Raw genomic sequence first — 17,504 nt, forward strand, 5'->3', positions numbered from 1 at the left:
GCAGGGCCACATTTTGGATTTTTAGGTACGTGGAGGGCCTCAGAAAAAAATAGTTAATGTCTTATTAAAGAAATGACAATTTTGCATGAGGTCTTTATAGTTTATAAATCTTTCCTTTTGGCTAAGTCATAATAATAATATTGTCATTTATAGCTAAAGAGACATATGATCAAGAAACTGTTTTATTTTACTTTTGTGATTATGATAGACATACTGAGGGCCTCAAAATAGTACCTGGCGGGCCGCATATGGCCCCCGGGCCGCGTGTTTGAGACCACTGCCATACTGCTTTGGGGTGTAAGTTTTAAAGCAGGACTGGCCAAAAGGTCTCCCTCCTGAAACCAGGTAACTTGGCAGCTCTATCTTGGACTGTGAGCCAGAGTTAGATAACATTGCCAGGTTACCCAGTTCTAGGAAGGAGACTTTTTTTGTCCAGTCCTGCTTTTGAACTTATATCCCAGAGCAGTGTAGTTTTTTGTAGTCCCTGAATCTACCCGTTGAATCCAGTGCTGCAGGTCCCATAATGCATTTGGGTTCGGATTGCCAGAAATCCATGACTAGCATATAATCTCTGCAACCTTCATGCTCAGGGAAGGAGTTTTTGGACCAGTCCTTGGGACACACCTAGTCAATCAGGTTCTCTGGATATCCATAATGAATATTCTGTGTAGATCTCTCTTGTGCGTATTCATTGTGGATATTCTGAAAACCTGATTGGTTTAGGTGTGTCCTGAGAACTAGGATTAAAAGGAGATCTAGGACTTCCTCACTGCTGTAGATGAGAAGAGATATAAACATTTTGGAAGGGAGGGCAGGGATGTATATTTATTTTTTAAAGCATTTCTAACCTGTTAATCACTAGGGATGGCAGAGTGGAAAGGGACAGTGGGACTTGGGGGACCCAGCTCTACCAGGGAGGCACAGAAGCCACATATGAAGATGTCTTTGGAAGGTCTTTTTAATCAGGCTGGTGGAGTCTCAGGTGACTGGTACTATTTCTGTTTGCTTCTGCCATTATAGTTCTTGGGTGTGGAAAATCCTGGTCACCCGAGCAACTAGAATGTAATTGATTGCTTTTATTTTGTCTCCCTTGTACCTTGCCTTGGGCCCTTTTGTGGAAGAGTGAGTAATTAAATATTTTTAAATAAATAACAGCTGCTCATTAGCCAGCACAGAGCCAGAGAAGCTGAAGCTAGCCCCTGATGCTGGCTTTACACAGAGCAGGAGAAACTAGCCAGCTTCCACAGAACAGGGAGAACTGCTGATGAGCCCAGAGAGATCAGGAGATGAATAGGCAGTAGCTTCAGAAACTATTGAGTAATGGGGATGGGGGAGGGAAAAAAGGAGCATAAAGAAAGAACCCAGACAAGCGCATCCTCTCCAAAACATGAGCCAAAAGAATGTGAATGAAACTCAAAAATATTTAATTCTAAGCCAAAATAATTTCCTTGGCTCATAACAATTTTGGCCAGGGCTGAAGTTCCAAATTATGTTCCCATTCCTGATATAATGTGACTCTATAATGCCATTCACTGTGGTAGCAATAGTTAGAAAGTTTTATTTTTCCTGTGATATCGTTGAGAATATACTCGTATATGCAGTTAATACATGAAAAATGTTTTTGCTGCTGAAACGTTCAGAGCTGGAAGAACTGTGACAGTCTCTGGGAAGCATGACTAAAATCACCAGAAGCAAAACATGAGGTTTTCATGAATTTTATTAGAACAAGCAATTTGGAATATAAACAGTCCCAAACCCCATCCCTTTATGTGAAAAAATAAAAACGTTACATAAGTTCAAACATGGCACGGCTAGCAATATTTGAGAAATTGAGCATTAAAGTTCTGAATGGATCCATGACTTTAGTCCTGTTTACCCAGAGACTCTAGCGGGAAATTGCAGGCAGGCATGGATGGTGAACATTGGTCCTTGAGCAGTTTTGGCAGAATGGGTTTTCAGGATAATCAAATTAGGCAAATAATCTAGATCTTAAATCCCGTGGATAAGGTAATCATTTTGGAAATTGTAAGAACCAATCATGTTTTAGTGGTACCAGAGTTCAGACTGCTTTCATCTGTGAACTAGGGAGACACAAATGGAGAAAAATGAAAGCAGATAAATATCATATGGCCTATCAATGTCATCTACTACTATCCCTTCCTTTCCCTTAGAGATCCTATGTAATTGTCCCAAGTTTTCTTGAAATAAGATATTTATTTTTTGTCTCTACTACCTCTATTGGGAGGTCATTCCACACATTCACCACCATTTCTGTGAAGAAGTATTTTCTCAAGGTTAATTCTGAGTCTATCCCCTTTCAACTTTATCCTGTGCTACCTCACTCTAGAACAGTGGTCTCAAACTCAAACCCTTTGCAGGGTCACATTTTGGATTTGTAGGTACTTGGAGGGCCTCATAAAAAATAGTTAAATGTCTTATTAAAGAAATGACAATTTTGCAAGAGGTAAAACTCTTTGTAGTTTATAAATCTTTCCTTTTGGCTAAGTCTTAATAATAATATTGTAATTTATAGCTAAAGAGACATATGATCAAGAAACTGTTTTATTTTACTTTTGTGATTATGATAAACATACCGAGGGCCTCAAAATAGTACCTGGCGGGCCGCATGTGGTCCCCGGGCTGCAAGTTTGAGACCACTGTTCTAGAGCTTCCTTATAAATGAACAACATTCGCCTCCTGTGCATTTATGCCACATAGGTATTTAAACGTCTCTGTCACTTCTCCTCTTTCTTTCAAAGTATCCTTATTGAGATCTTTGTCTGTCCCCATATGCTTTATGAGGAAGACCACTGACCATTGTAGTAGTTGCTCTCTGGTCTGAATATTCTAAATGAGGTCTTACCAGTCTCTTATACAGGGGCATCATCACCTTCTTTTTCCTACTGACTATTCCTTTCCTTATGCATTGATGGAGCAGACTTGGGTGCCCCTCAACTAGGAGATAGAGGCTTCGCCCAGAAGTGGCTCGAAGATCCTTCAGCCTGAAAAACAGGATTTCCTAAAACCAATCCTGTGAGTGAAACACTGAGGTTAGGAGGAGATCCAAGATGGCTGCTTGAAAGGGGGCATGAATCAGAACTCTCTGTGCCTGCTCTCTGTATTTTTGTGGGAAAGCATAAAGGGGCTTTCCTTCCAAGTCCCAAGTAGCTTCACCTGTTCAGCCAGCAACAGTTCCAGTTCAGACATCTGTTATACTGCTGGGAGATTCTGGTATGGACCTGATAGAAGCATTTGCTCTTTCAGGCGCTGATACTATTCTTACTGAGTGGCTCTACCGCATTCAGCATTCTCTAACCTAGATATGCTTCATCAACCCCCAGTGTGTAGTTTTGTGGGATTTGCAGAGGGAGAGCAATGGGTCGATTTGGAGCCGCTGGGGATATCGTCAGTTATGGAGAGGACCCGGAGCAGTACTGAGACACAAGAGGGGCTGATTGTAAATCCTCTCGGAACATCTTTGAAAATTTAGGATGATAACACTCCTCTTTCATTGAGGAAGGTATGGCTTCTTGGCTTTCAGTAGTTATCCCGCCTTTTGGCAGAACCTAATACTGTGATTATGTCTTCTCTATGGGCTACCTTAGCTGGAATGCATAAGTTGGTGTCTTCCCCATGTTCTTCTTTGGACATGGTAGTTAAAGGCCTCTTTTACAAAGCCATGGTAGTGATTCTTCCTTGGCAAATGCACCAAAGCTCATAGGAATTGAATGATCTTTGGTGCTTTTGCCATGGGAGAATCACTACCATGACTTTGTAAAAGGGGTCCTAAGAAATCTGAGCTTAGGATGGACACTTTGAGAGCTCAGTCTGCTGAATTTCACAAAGTGCAATTTTCTTTGATTCAAGAAGGGAGTACATAAAAAAAAAAATTGGAGAATATGGAAAATACTTTACGTTTCTTAAATCTTCGCCTTATCAGTTTTCCAAAACATCCATTAATGTCTCCTCAGGACTTGTTTCAAAAGTGTAAGAACATAGGCATCCTGTCTTCACGGTGGCCAATCCAAGTCACAAGTACCTGGCAAAAACCAAATTGTAGCAGCATTCCATGCTACCAATCCAGGGCAAGCAGTGACTTCCCCCATGTCTGTCTCAATAGCATACTATGGACTTTTCCTCCAGGAACTTGTCCACACCTTTTTTAAAGCCAGCTATGTTACCCGCTCTTACCATATCCTTTGGCAGTTCATTCCAGAGCTTAATTATTCTCTGAAAAAATATTTCCTCCTATTGGTTTTAAAAGTATCTCCCTGTAACTTCATTGAGTGTCCCCTAGTCTTTGTAATTTTTTGATGGAAGAAAATCTACATATTCCAAAGGCTTTATTACCACCAATCTCCAAGATTTACTATATAGCTCAGAAACTATAACAAGAGCAGCAGGAGGATGCTACAGTTGGAGCAGCTGGTGGTAGTTCTAAAAAAACAAACTGGGGATTTATCTGTAGATAGCTTGGATTTAACTGAATTTTTTGAACATTCTGACTCTGAAATTCTGCGATGGGCTACCCTTATAGTGACATGTGTATTTCCCAGTATTATGATCATGTTTAAGACTGGGGTTTTTTTGTAATAGAGCTAGTTTGTTCATGGGACAGAGAAGTAAAATGAGAGATCGAGAGACATTGATGCGACCAGAGAGAAAAACCCAGTAAGCGGTAACTGGTATTCTTGGGCAACCTGAAAGAGTCCAAAGTCTCCAGACTGCTATCCACCAACAATGGTAGAGAATTCAATGGCCAGTTCTCTTTTTTATAGCATTATAAGAAATCATTTATTGTATCAGCATTGAGAGACAAGGACGTAGCATTCAGATTCTCTTATCTGAACTACAAAGCTTTCTGTAGTACTTTATATATGGGTTCTTTTACTAAGGCGCGCTCATTATATTCTATGGACGTGTAAGCATTAAGTCTGTGCTAAATCGGCTAGTTCACCTTAGTAAAAAATACCCTGACAGTGTTACAAAACTGTATTTTCTGTAAGTACAATCAGGAGAATATACTATATACATACATGTCTTGTTAGTGCATAAGCGTAACAGAACACTTACCATTCTTGCTAACTGCCTCTGACTGATGAGTGATGTCCTCTGGCACCACTTTTTCTGGCAAGAAAGCACTGTATTCACAATGATATAAGCCACATATGCATAGTTTATAAAAATTGGTCAACGGGTTAGCTAGAAGAGGTCAATGCCTGACCTCTCACTTCTTCACACATCTCACTTGCCAGAAGTTCTCAGAAATTAAGACTTACATTTTCTTCTCTTAGTGGTAAAAACAGGACCTTCAGGAGATTTAGTCATTCTTTTGCTTTTAAATTAACCGAATTCTGGAATGCTTTACTGCTTACATTAAGAAGTTTAGGTCCTTTTGCTTTATTCCGGAAAGCTCTGAAAACCTTTTTGTTTGCTAAACATTTTGGAAACTAACTACTCTAGTCTACTTTTCCTTATCAAGTTTATGTATTATGCATTACATTACTGTTAACCGAGTCGAGCTTCTTTTGGTTGATGACCTGGTCTATAAAATAAAATTTTGGTTTAGTTTAGTTTTTTGAGGAAAACAAATTCTGCCCAAAACTAGTTTGTACCTATATGATAGGGCTTTACTGTGTGCTGGGTGAGTAACTTCTACTTGACCATCTCATTTCATTTCTGTGCAGACCCCTTTCTGTATACCAGCAATGATCTTTGGTAAGAATCACTAAATATTGGCTACTGGGCTCCCCCACATTTTTTTCTGTAAGCTTGACTGTGACTATACAATTCCTAACAGCAGAAAACATGGGCCTAAGATTTTCTTCAGCACCCAAGCATCCTTTTAGCTTTCACCATCAGCTTTTCTACCTGTTCAGCCACCTTAGGATCATCACTTACGATCACAATCAAATCCCGCTCCTCTTTCATGCATAAAAGTTCTATATCGTTGGGTTTTTCCAGCCCAAATGCATTACCCTGCATTATAGGTTAAGAACTGGTTAAAAGACAGAAAACAGAGAATAGAGTTAAATAGTCAATATTCTCAATATAGAAGGGTAGATAGTGGAGTTCCCTAGGGGTCTGTGCTGGTTCTACTGCTTTTAAATTCTGAATGGAGTGGAACAAGTAGATATGAATTACTTGTTTACTCTTTCCAAAAATACTAGGACTAGGGAGCATTCAATGAAGCTACCAAATAATAATATTTCTTCATTCAACTTGTAATTAAACTCTGGAATTCGTTTACAGAGGATATGATGAAAGCAGTTATCTTAGCAGGGTTTAAAAAAGGTTTGGATAACTTCCTAAAAGAAAAAGTCCATAAGTCTTTATTAAGATGGGCTTGGGAAAATCCACTGCTTATTTCTAGGATAGGCAGCATAAAATCTGTTTTACTTTTTGGGATCTTGCCAGGTACTTGTCACTTGGCTTGGCTACTGTTGGAAACAGGATACTGGACTTGATGGACCTTTGGTCTATCCCAGTATGACAACTCTTAAGTTTTTGGTATTAAACCTTAGCTGCTAAATTCTGGACCCAGCTTTGCTGGGTCCTTCCTCATGTTATCCAAGGACCGTGTTGGGTCCACATCACATCATATGTCAGTCATTCATGAAGTGGAGACCTTGTTATGTTATTTCATTTTAATTGACTTGTCTTAATAAACGCCTCAACAAGATCATTGCATTCCACAGTCCTTTCTTCTTTTGTGTTTGGGGATCCCCAAGCTCCACCAGCTGAAGATTCCCAACATATTTCCCTCCCTCCTGGAATTTCATTTAACTCCACTCTCCTTACCTCCCACCCCACCCCATCCCGATACCTTTATGTTCACAAATCTTTTTTTTATTGGGAATGCCAAGCAATGGACATCAAGGAACATAACAAAATCAAAAGAACCAGCATCCAACAATACAACATATTTGAATAGACAATAAAACAGAAACAGCAATGCCCCCATCTCCCCAACCCTACCCTACCAGCAAAAACCCCCCAAACCCCAACTCCACCCCCCCCTAGATAAACACACAAAAGATGACCAAGAGGTCACGAAGATCCCAAAGGCCCGTACTCTTGTGGCCCATGGAACTACTGTAAGAAGTCCCCCCCAAAAGAAAAAGAAAGAAAAGAAAAAAAAAGGGGAGGGGCCTGCAGCGACCGATCCCGGTAGCTAGCATGGTGCATAGCAACAAAGCTAAGCGAGACGGTTCAACAGGAGACTATGTCCTCTAGGAGATAGGGAAGCCAAATGGACTCCCCAGGCCAGCAAAAAACGACATCTGCTGCGAGGGCGACCAACTGCCTCTCGAACCTCCCAGGAGGCCAAATTATGCACCAAAGATCTCCAGGTCCAAAAAAGAGGGAGGCTCAGAAGCAGTCCAGCTTTGCAAAATGCATTTGTGAGCAAGAAGACACACCTTACGACACCAGAGGGGTCCCCCCCTTAGGAAGTCCCCGGAAGGCCCCCGGTAGGTCTAAAACCAGTTGCGCTACGATACCCGCAATGGGACTCCGAAATAAGCCCCATAAGTACTGGACTATAGACTGCCAATACTCCGTGGCCCCAGATACATTAGATAGATTGTGAGCCCACCGGGACAGATAGGGAAAATGCTTGAGTACCTGATTGTAAAAAAAACCGCTTAGATAACCTTGATAGGCGGTATATAAAAATCCTAATAAAACTTAAACTTAAAAATTAATAAACTTAAACTTAAACTCAATATACTTGGACCGTCCAACAATCCCAGAAGGAATGAACAAAGGTATTGGGGTCTCGGCCACATTTCAAACAGAGTGGTGAGGCAATACCCTCAATTTTGTGCAATTGCACCTGAGTATAATAGGCCCTGTATATCACTCGCACATAACACTCTCGAAACAGCGCTCCCGTAATCAAGCGAGGAACCCCCCGCAGGGCACGTAAAATATCCCAATGACTAAGATCCATATGAAGGTCTCGACCCCAGTTCCCTTGAATACGTAACACATCTTTGAGCTCAGTGAACTCCAAGAGGGCCCTATGTAATGCCGACACCGAAGTGGAGTGGATCGCCATCCCTTCAAAGAAAACCCTAAGGCGCTCCCCCATTGGCTGTGCAATCCGATTTTGAGGGAGTGAGAGAACATAATGTGTAGCTTGGCAATAGGCGAAAGTATCACCCCAGCTCCCACCCAAGCGATCCCCAAGAGCCGTTAGGGGTTGCAGACCTCCCTCCTCATTCAACAGGTGTTCCAGCTGACTAATTCCGCGATCAGCCCAATTTAAAAAAGTAAGGTTATCACGTCCTGGTGGAAAGGCCAGGTTCCCACGAAGGGGCACCCATCCCGATACCTTTAAATCGTTTAGGTTTTCGCCAGCAGTGAACAAGAACATATTCCCACTGCTTGTGCGGGCCCAAGCATTCCCTCTGATACAACATTTTGTTTGTGGGACCAGGAACTTGCATTAGAGGAGTCAACGTGAGCTAGGGAACGAGTTGCTGCTCGCTGTCATCAAAGACCTACAGGATTTAAAGGTACTGGGGGATTGGGGGCATTGAGTTAAGTGACTCCTGATCACCTGGGGGAGAAGGGAGAGATGCCAGGCTGGGGGTGGGGTTGGTGAGCTCACCCACTTAAGGACAGGCCTACCCCAAACTGGGTGTCTGGCTATACCCTTGGAATCATCATGGAAATCTTAGGTATTTGTGCAGTTAAAAAATTCCCAACCTTCTGCGTCACAAAAAAGTAGTTCTGAGCAGTCAAACTTTCATTTATTGTTTCAAAATTTCATTTATTGTTTTATATCTTGATTCCCTCTCTGTTTTGACAACATTCTGTGTCAGACATCTATATAATAAAACCGTAGGCGGCGCATGCGCAGTCTTATCGGCGTGCTTCCGTGATCTGTATGTCCGTGGCCGCCAAGACTGCAGCATGCCCCGCGCTTACTACGGCCCCACGCGCAGCTCAGTTCGACACGGCGGTTTCCCCAGATAGGGGAAGCTGAAAAACTCAATCCCGCCTCATGGTCCTGCCGCCGCTCACGAATTCCCCCCCCCCAATCCTCCTGCAACAGCCGCTACCGCTCCTGTTCAAAGCGGCCTGCTGAGGTTCGCGGCCGCTGTAACGAACCTCGCAGGCCGCTCTCCACATGGTAGCACGTTCCCTCTGACGCAATCGCGTCAGAGGGAACATGCTACCGAGTTGGAGAGCGGCCTGCGAGGTTCGTTACAGCGGCCGCGAACCTCAGCAGGCCGCTTTGAACAGGAGCGGTTGCGGGAGGGGGGGGGGGAGTTTTAACAGGAGGAGTCGCCGAAAAAAACCTTCAGCCGCAGCAGGCCAGCACACGGGAAGGGAAGGGGGAGGGGCCGAACGGAGCAGGGCAGCTCAAGGTAAGAAGGGAATGGGGGGTGGGGGAAAATGTTTCAACTACTCAGCAGGGACCTGGAGGGGAAGGGAAAACCGCTGCTGCTTCTGCAAAGGAAAGTGGTGGTAGGGGAGAGAAGGGAATGGGGGGGGGGGTGGGGGAAAATGCTGCTACTACTTCTCAGAGATCTGGAGGGGAAGGGAAATATCACAGCTGCTTCTGCAAAATAAAGTGGGGGGGGGGGGGAGAGAAGGGAATGGGGGGGGGGGGAAAATGCTGCTACTGCTTCAGCAAGGACCTGGAGGGAAAGAGAAATACCGCTGCTGCTTCTGCAAAGGAAAGGGGGGGGGGGGAGAGAAGGGAATGGGTGGGTGGGTGGGGGGAAATGCTGCTACTACTTCACAGGGATCTGGAGGGGAAGGGAAATAGCACTGCTGCTTCTGCAAAGGAAAGTGGGGGGGGGGGGGAGAGAAGGGAATGGGGGGTGGGTGGGGGGAAATGCTGCTACTACTTCACAGGGATCTGGAGGGGAAGGGAAATAGCACTGCTGCTTCTGCAAAGGAAAGTGGGGGGGGGGGGAGACACAGAAAGAAATACAGACAGACAAAGGAGGCTAGGGAGAGAGACAGACAGAAATAAAGACAGACAGGGGACCAGAGAGACACAGAAATAAAGACAGACAGGCAAAGGGTGCCAGGGAGAGAGAGAAAAAAATTACAGGAGGGAGAAAGACAGAAAGAAAGGAAGAAAGAAACAGGAGCAGGGAGAGAGACATAAAGAAAGAAAGACAGACAGCCATATATTCTAGCACCCGTTAATGTAACGGGCTTAAACACTAGTTTTAGATAATCTTGTGAGCACAGCATTCCATTTCATTTACTAACAAGTAATAGTAAATCAGGTTCTACAGCAGCTGAGAACCTGAGTACTTTGCAGTGTGTGCATGCAAGGGCCAGCTATGATAAAGGGCTTCTCTCTTCTAAAGCAAGGAAATGGTTAAGTAGTTGGCTACTGTGCACTTGTTTCTTTATTTACAGTATAATCATAGAAGTATTCAGTTGGTAGAAACATAGATAAGAGACATAGAAACAAGACAGCAGATAAAGGTCAAATGGCTCATTCAGTCTGCCCACTGGCAGTATCCACTATCTCTTCCTCTCCCTAAGAGATCCTATGTGCTTGTCCCATCCCCATTCCCTTTCCTTCAAGAGCAGTAATCTCCTACCTCTAGATCTAACATCTCTCCCTTTCTCTTTCCTCTCTCCCTTTCCTCTTCATAAGAACATAAGAATAGCCTTACTGTGTCAGACCAACAGTCCATCATCCATTAAGCCTAGTAGCCCGTTCTCAGGGTGGCCAATCCAGGTCATTAGTAACAGGCCAGAACCAAAAGAGTAGCAACATTCCATGCTACACTTCCAGGTCAACCAATATGAGGAAATTATTTTTCCACTCAGAGAATAGATAAGCTCTGGAATGCATTACCAGTGGTTGTGGTAAGAGCGGATAGCATAGCTGGTTTTAAGAAAGGTTTGGACAATTTCCTGGAAGAAAAGTCCATAGTCGGTTATTGAGAAAGATATGGGGGAAGCCACTGCTTGCCCTGGATCGGTAGCATGGAATGTTGCTACTCTTTGGGTTTTGGTCAGGTACTAGTGACCTGGATTGGCCATCATGAGAACGGACTACTGGGCTTGATGGACCATTGGTCTGACCCAATAAGGCTATTCTTGTTCTTATGGACTTTTCCTCCAGGAAATTGTCCAAACCCTTCTTAAAACCAGCTACGCTATCTGCTCTTACCACAACCTCTGGCAGTGCATTCCAGAGCTTAACTATTTCCTGAGTGAAAAAATATTTCTCCTCTTATTGGTTTTAAAAGTATTTTCTTATAACTTCATCAATTGTCCCACCCCTAGTCTTTGTAATTTTTGTCAAGTGAAAAATCGATCCACTTGCACCCATTCTACTTCACTCAGGATTTTATAGACTTCAATCATATCTCTCCTCAGTCATCTCTTTTCCAGGCTGAAGAGCCCTAACCTCTTTAGTATTTCCTCATACGAGAGGAGTTTCAACCCCTTTATCATCTTGGTCACTCTTCTTTGAACCTTTTCTAGTGCCGCTATATCTTTCTTGAGATAAGGAGACCAGAATTGAATGTAATACTTCAGGTGGGGCGATAACAGAGGCATTATAATATTCTTAGTCTGGTTAACTATCCCTTCTTAAATAATTCCTAGCATCTTCTTTGCTTTTTTGGCTGCCGCTGCCTATTGGGTCAAAGGTTTCATTGTATTGTCTACAAGGACACCCAGATCCTCTTCCCTTTTGTCCGTTATCTTTCTTTCCTGGGGTCTATTATCTCTCTCTCTCCCTCCCTTCCTCCGTCCCACTGTCCAACACCTTCCCTTCCCTCCACCCCCATGAGCAGCAACACAAACTTGATTTGTGGCTGCTGGATCTCTTTGTCTCAGGCATAGCTTTCACTGGGGTCCCTCTAGTTCTGCTTGTGAGTCTACACCTCACTCTCTTTTCTACCTGGAGTTTGGCATCTGCCTCCCTCACAATCCCACCCTGTTGATCTACCTTTAAGTTGGTCTTCTGTTGGTCCCCTTGAGTGACAGTGTTGCATGTTCACTGCCTGTGGCCTTCTCTGAAGCTTTCCCTCTGGTCCATCCTGCCTCCTCTGACATCACTTCATTTTCTTTTTGGGCATGATGGGTCAGAGGGAAAGCTTTTAAGCAGGCTGCAACGCTAATGTTACCACTGCTGGGAATCAATAAAAGTATTTCTCAACACAGGATTTGAATTCCTACCCCCCTTATTGTATTTCCCGTTTAGCTCTCTCTTTCCTATTAAATATTGCATTTCTTCCCCTGCCTCTCCTGACCATGTTTGTATGTCCTTGTGATCACCTATTTTATTGTATATATTTTTTAATTTTTAATAATTGTTAATAATGTGTACTGCTTAGTCATTTTATAAGCATTATATCAAATTTTAATATATTTGGAAACCACTTTAAGGTAGACTGGAGCAGGGGGGTGATGTTGAATCATACATGGGGGAAAGATGCTGGATTGCAATAAAGACAGAGGTTGGAAGTGGAAGAGATGTTTGGAGGAGACAGGAGATGTAATGTAATTAATTTTTAAAATCAGTATTAATAAAATAGTTTATCACAGAGTTAATAGCAATTAAGTTGCCTGCTGAAAAATGTTTACTAAAATGAAGGTGTGAAACAAACCAACAATCAAGGAAAAAGGACAAACAAACCAAAAAGCAGTACACATCCTTGTTACTTATGTTCCAGGCCATTACCCTAGGGCTGTGGCGAATCCTTGTGAATTTACCTTTATTAATAGAATTTGTCATTCCTCATCTCCATTTTTTCCTCTCTCTCTCTCTCTCTCTGTTGGTGTTATTGATGTCTGTTGCTGTTGCTCGTTTCATGGCCTAGCAGTGACTGCCGCTCTATTTTTTATGACAAGTCCAGTAGTATCAGCTATTAGTCTTCTCAACCCTGCTGCTGAGCCCAATGAAGCAACTGCTGCTTGGATCACAGTAAACTATAGCCTTGCAAGAAGAGGGGCTGGTATTTGGCCACAGCAGTAGCAGTCTCTAGTGAAAGGATGGGAACTGGGCAGTGGTAGTATGTAAACAAAACTTCCAGGCAGGCTATAAGATTAATACAGAGATTGGAGAGAGGCAGGGAGAAGGACTAAAATTGGGGGTAGAAGAGCAAAGAGAGGGCAGAGATGTTGGAAAAGCAACGGCTAGTGGAAAGAATGTAGGGATAAAGAAGTTGGAGGGGTGAAGGTAAACAGGAAGGAGATGAGGCTATAGGAAGGAAGACTGCAGGAGATATCAGAAGGGGAGGGGTGGAGATGAAGAGATTGTGAGAGGAAGGGGAGGGAAGGATAAGGCCTGGAGAAGCTGAGGCAGGTTGGGGAGAGAGGGAGCATAGTATGAGAAGAGACAAAGGAGCAGATGCAAGAAGAAATATTTAAAAAAATAAAAAAATCTGAATGAGAAGTAAAAACAGGGTTTTAAACAAAAATGAACAAAAAAATGACAAGAAATTGAGATCAGAACTGAAGCTTTCAGGCACTGATATCTTCTTACATTTTCCAACTATGAAAGGTATTAAGTTAAAACAAGTGTTTTTATCAACCATCTATTAGGCCTCTGATCTGGAATTCATTACCACAGCACATCAGATCTGAACTCAATTATACTTGGTTTCATACAAAATCAAAAACATACATTTTTCAAAAATTCTTGAAAAGTAACTCTTATCTCATCCTGGCTTTCACCTAAGGACAAAATTAATTTATATGCTGTAGAAACATTTATAAAACAGTTCTTTTATACTTAAATTTTCTTTTTAGATAACCTGTGGTGTCCTAGAAATGTCTAGTCTCTCTTGTATTGTGTTTCACATTGAACCATTTTATAGTTACTGCAGAACAGAAATACTAATATTGTATTCTTTGAATCTAGGAGCCAGGAGCTGAGATCTTTCTTGTTACTCCCTCCTTCTCATCATTGTCTCCACTTTTGTTTGAGGGGAGGGGCTGGGGCATCCTCTCTGAGATGTGCCACAGTTCCTTAGGGCTGCTTTCTCTTTTCTCTTCCTGTGTGAGAAAGAATAGAACTATTAACTTCTAGTGTACCACTACACAGTGCTGGCACAAACCAACAACCCTCTCTCCTAAAATACTGTCAGCAGTATACAAGTGCCACCCAGATAACATAGTAACATAGTAAATGAAGGCAGATAAAAACCTGAACAATTCTTCCAGTCTGACCATTAGTTATACCCATTAAAAATACATGATTAAATTAACTTGTCTTTTCTTTGATATTTCTGGGTGATAGATTGTAAAGCCTACCTGGTATAGGTTCCAAATGCTGAAGTTGCTATCTAAGCTCACTCCAGCCTATCCAACCATCCTGTTTGCAGGATATCTACCATAAAGTCTGTCCAATAACATCCTCATGTTCCAAGTTAGTGGAGTTCCCATTCATGCCCTTCCCAGCCCATCCTACACCAAATCACCACATATAGGGACACAGACCGTGCAAATCTGTCCAATACTGGCCTTACTTCTTTAATTTACATACTTCATTTTCTAATTAGAGATCCTCTATGTTTATCCCACGCTTTTTTGAATTCCATCACTGTTTTCCTCTCCACCACTTTCCTTGGGAGGGCATTCCAGGCATCTACCTCCCTTTCCATGAAAAATAATTTCTTAACATTGCTCTTCAAGTTTCAAGTTTATTAAAATTTTGATGAAACGCTAATCATAAATTCTAAGCGTTTAACAATTAAAAATGGGAAACAATTAATGACAGGACATAACATACATAAAACCAAGAGGAACATAAAATGCATAAAACGAAGAGGAAAGTGAAGGAAATACAATTTAAAAAAGGAAAAAAGTACAAATAAGGTTAAGGACAAAAGGGCATTGAGGAAAATCATATTGAAAGCTGAAATGGATCAATGTGGATATCACTAGAGCAGACTCTGAGATCATTTAACATTCATATGCGTTTCCCTTAAATTTATCTAAATTTTGTTCAGCCTTAATGTATGGAGGTAATAAGTTCCAGATTGTAGGGGCTGTGATTGCAAATGAAGAAGCCCTGCGAGTCTTCCTGCCCACAACCTCAAATTATGCCCTCTAGTTTTACCATTTTCTCTTCTCTAGAAAAGATTTCATTCCTGCTCCTCCCAATCTGTTCTCATTCAATCTGTCTTTTTCATGTCCCTGACTCTGTGTTATCATCTATTTGGTCTCTTTCTTCTAAACTTCAACTCCAGTTGCAGCAGTCTCAACTGCTTCCACCATCTAATCAATTACTCCCATCCAGCTTATATTCCTCCCAGACTGTAGTTAGTTACCTCTCACTTTGCTGTTCACTACCATTAATGCTGTCACTATAGAAATGTCATGAGAACTGAAGCCATAAGATGAGTAGGTTGTTTCTGCACCATGTGGCATAAACTTATTGGGGCATTTGTGATATGACATTCAAATCCAGTTTTGGATGTTTTACAAAAAAGTTCAAAAATCCCCTGCCAAACATGGTCATTATCAAACCAGAAAAATGTCTTTTTGGTTCAGAAATTGCCCTATTCTGTGTCTTCCCACAGATCAATCAGAGACTTGTGGGTTATGCCAGTCTACCAGCAGGTGGAGATAGAGAGAAAGTCAGAGCGCTGCCTTATATCAGCCTTTGCAGCAGCCTCCTTTCTAGTATTCTCTCTATCTAGCAGGTGGAAGGATATAACCTGTGCAGCTCCTGATTGATACTGGCCTTTCCTTTAAGTTTAGTTGAGCTCTTGGGATTTGAGAAGTTCATTGTAGGCTTGGGTGTATACCTGGTGAGGCCAGGTCTCTCTTCCTGTTGGGCCCCACATTTCTGTGTATGTCAGTCAGAAATCTCCTGTCTTGTGCAAATCTGCTTGCTAAATCCAGCCATTAAAAAAAAAAAAAAAAAAAAGTCTATATAGGATCTGAAGCTGGTTGAGGCTAGGTTGGAGGTGCCAGCAGTGCCTTTGTTCTGGGGAGACCAATTACTGAAGCAACATTTTTGGATTTCTGCTCTGTTTCTATCAGCATTCTGCTTCTGGAAACTGAGTAGTGGAGTTTGTTTTCAGTATGGATATCCCGCTGAAATGGTGAAGCATTGCTGCTGCATCGGGAGCATCGAGGAACTGCAGCACTTGAACTCGTGCCTCTTTTTCCAGCCCCCCTCTGCCTGCAGTGTTGGCACAGACCAGCCTGGTATGGGTTTGTTGTGAGAAGTTTTGGCAGTCTCCACTCAACCCATATGTCAGTGGTGGCCATCTTTGAGGAGCTGATGCGTTCCTTGTCGGCTGGGCTAATTGCGAGTTCCCCTCCCTTGGCAGGGTGTTCTTCCACAGAAGTTGCTAGGGAGATTGAGGAGCCTATTTTTGGTGATGTTTCTGGTGATTTGTTGAAGAGGCCGCTGCCTGCTCCACTCTCTACAGCCCCCTCAGGGGTTTCTGCTGTTCTGCAGTTGGAAAGGGTGCGTTTGAAGTCCCAAGAGACCTGGACAAGATCTCCTATCAGATCATGGCTAAGATGTTCCCTTGTCAGGAGCCTTGTGCCCCTCTCTTGCAAAGAGGCTTCAAAGGCTATTTCTCACCCCATGATGGGTACCAAGAGGCCTACCATGAAGGTACTCATTTCAGTGCAATGGACACCCCTGAGGAGGGACTTTGAGTGGCTCAGGCTAAGCTCTACCTGCTCCTGGCAGAGGAGTTGGAGTTGCTCTGCCTCCCTAGGATAGACTTATCTGGTCACTGCATTTACTAAACAACTATCCTGCTGATGGAGGGCTGTAGAGCCCTCAAGAACATGCAAGATAGGAGATTGGAGTTCTCCCTTAAGATGTCTTTCAAGGTTGTCGCATTGTACTTTCAAGCCACTGTGTTTATTTCTTATCTGGCACATGCTTGTATAAATTGAGTGCAGGCGGCCTCATTGGTGGAGGATTTGTTTCAAGTGCTGCACTCTGTGGAAGCTGGTTTGGCTTACTTGGCAGAATTGCTGTATGATTTCCTGCTAAAGAGATGGCCTTGGCTGTCATGGCAAGGCGATAGTTGTAGCTTAGTTATTGAGCTGCAAATGTGGGCTCTTAAGTCAAAATTTGCTAAGTTTCCTTTCCAGGGTAAGCTTATTTTTGGGAAGGTCTTGGAGAAGATCATGAAAGAACTGGCAAATTCCAAAGGGCAATGCTTGCTAGAAGATAAGCTAAAGATTTACTTCCATTCATTTCAGTCTAAGTCCAGGTTTTGGGATGAGAAGCATTACAGGCTGGGTAAATTGGGCTTGTTTCAAAGGCTTCACTTTCAACACAACATAAGAATAGCCTTACTGGGTTAGACCAATGGCCCATCTAGCCCAGTATCCTGTTTTCACTGTGGTCAATCTAGGTCACAAGTACCTGGCAAAATCCCAAATAGTGGCAACATTCCATGCTACTTATCCCAGAGCAAGCATTAGCTTCTCCCATGTCTGTCTCAATAGCAGACTAAGGACTTTTCCTCCAAGAACTTGACCAAACTTGAACTTGTGCCTCTTCTTCCAGCTCTCTTCTGCCTGCA

General features: G+C 42.7%; 1 protein-coding gene across 6 annotated transcripts in view; it reads left to right on the forward strand.

Annotated features, from left to right (window-relative positions):
• Positions 1 to 17,504, forward strand: part of HECW2 (HECT, C2 and WW domain containing E3 ubiquitin protein ligase 2) — a 487,554-nt gene that overhangs the window by 140,842 nt on the left and 329,208 nt on the right. The window contains exon 1 of one of the 6 annotated variants that reach the window (XM_033946091.1): positions 875 to 982. The exons of the other annotated variants lie outside the window; for them this stretch is intronic. The gene's annotated coding sequence lies outside the window, so the exon portion shown is untranslated. Of the gene's footprint in view, positions 1 to 874; positions 983 to 17,504 lie in introns of those variants that run through there. 6 annotated transcript variants of the gene reach the window in all.

This window comes from Geotrypetes seraphini, chromosome 5 (genome assembly GCF_902459505.1).
Source record: "Geotrypetes seraphini chromosome 5, aGeoSer1.1, whole genome shotgun sequence".
Classification (NCBI taxonomy): domain Eukaryota; kingdom Metazoa; phylum Chordata; class Amphibia; order Gymnophiona; family Dermophiidae; genus Geotrypetes; species Geotrypetes seraphini.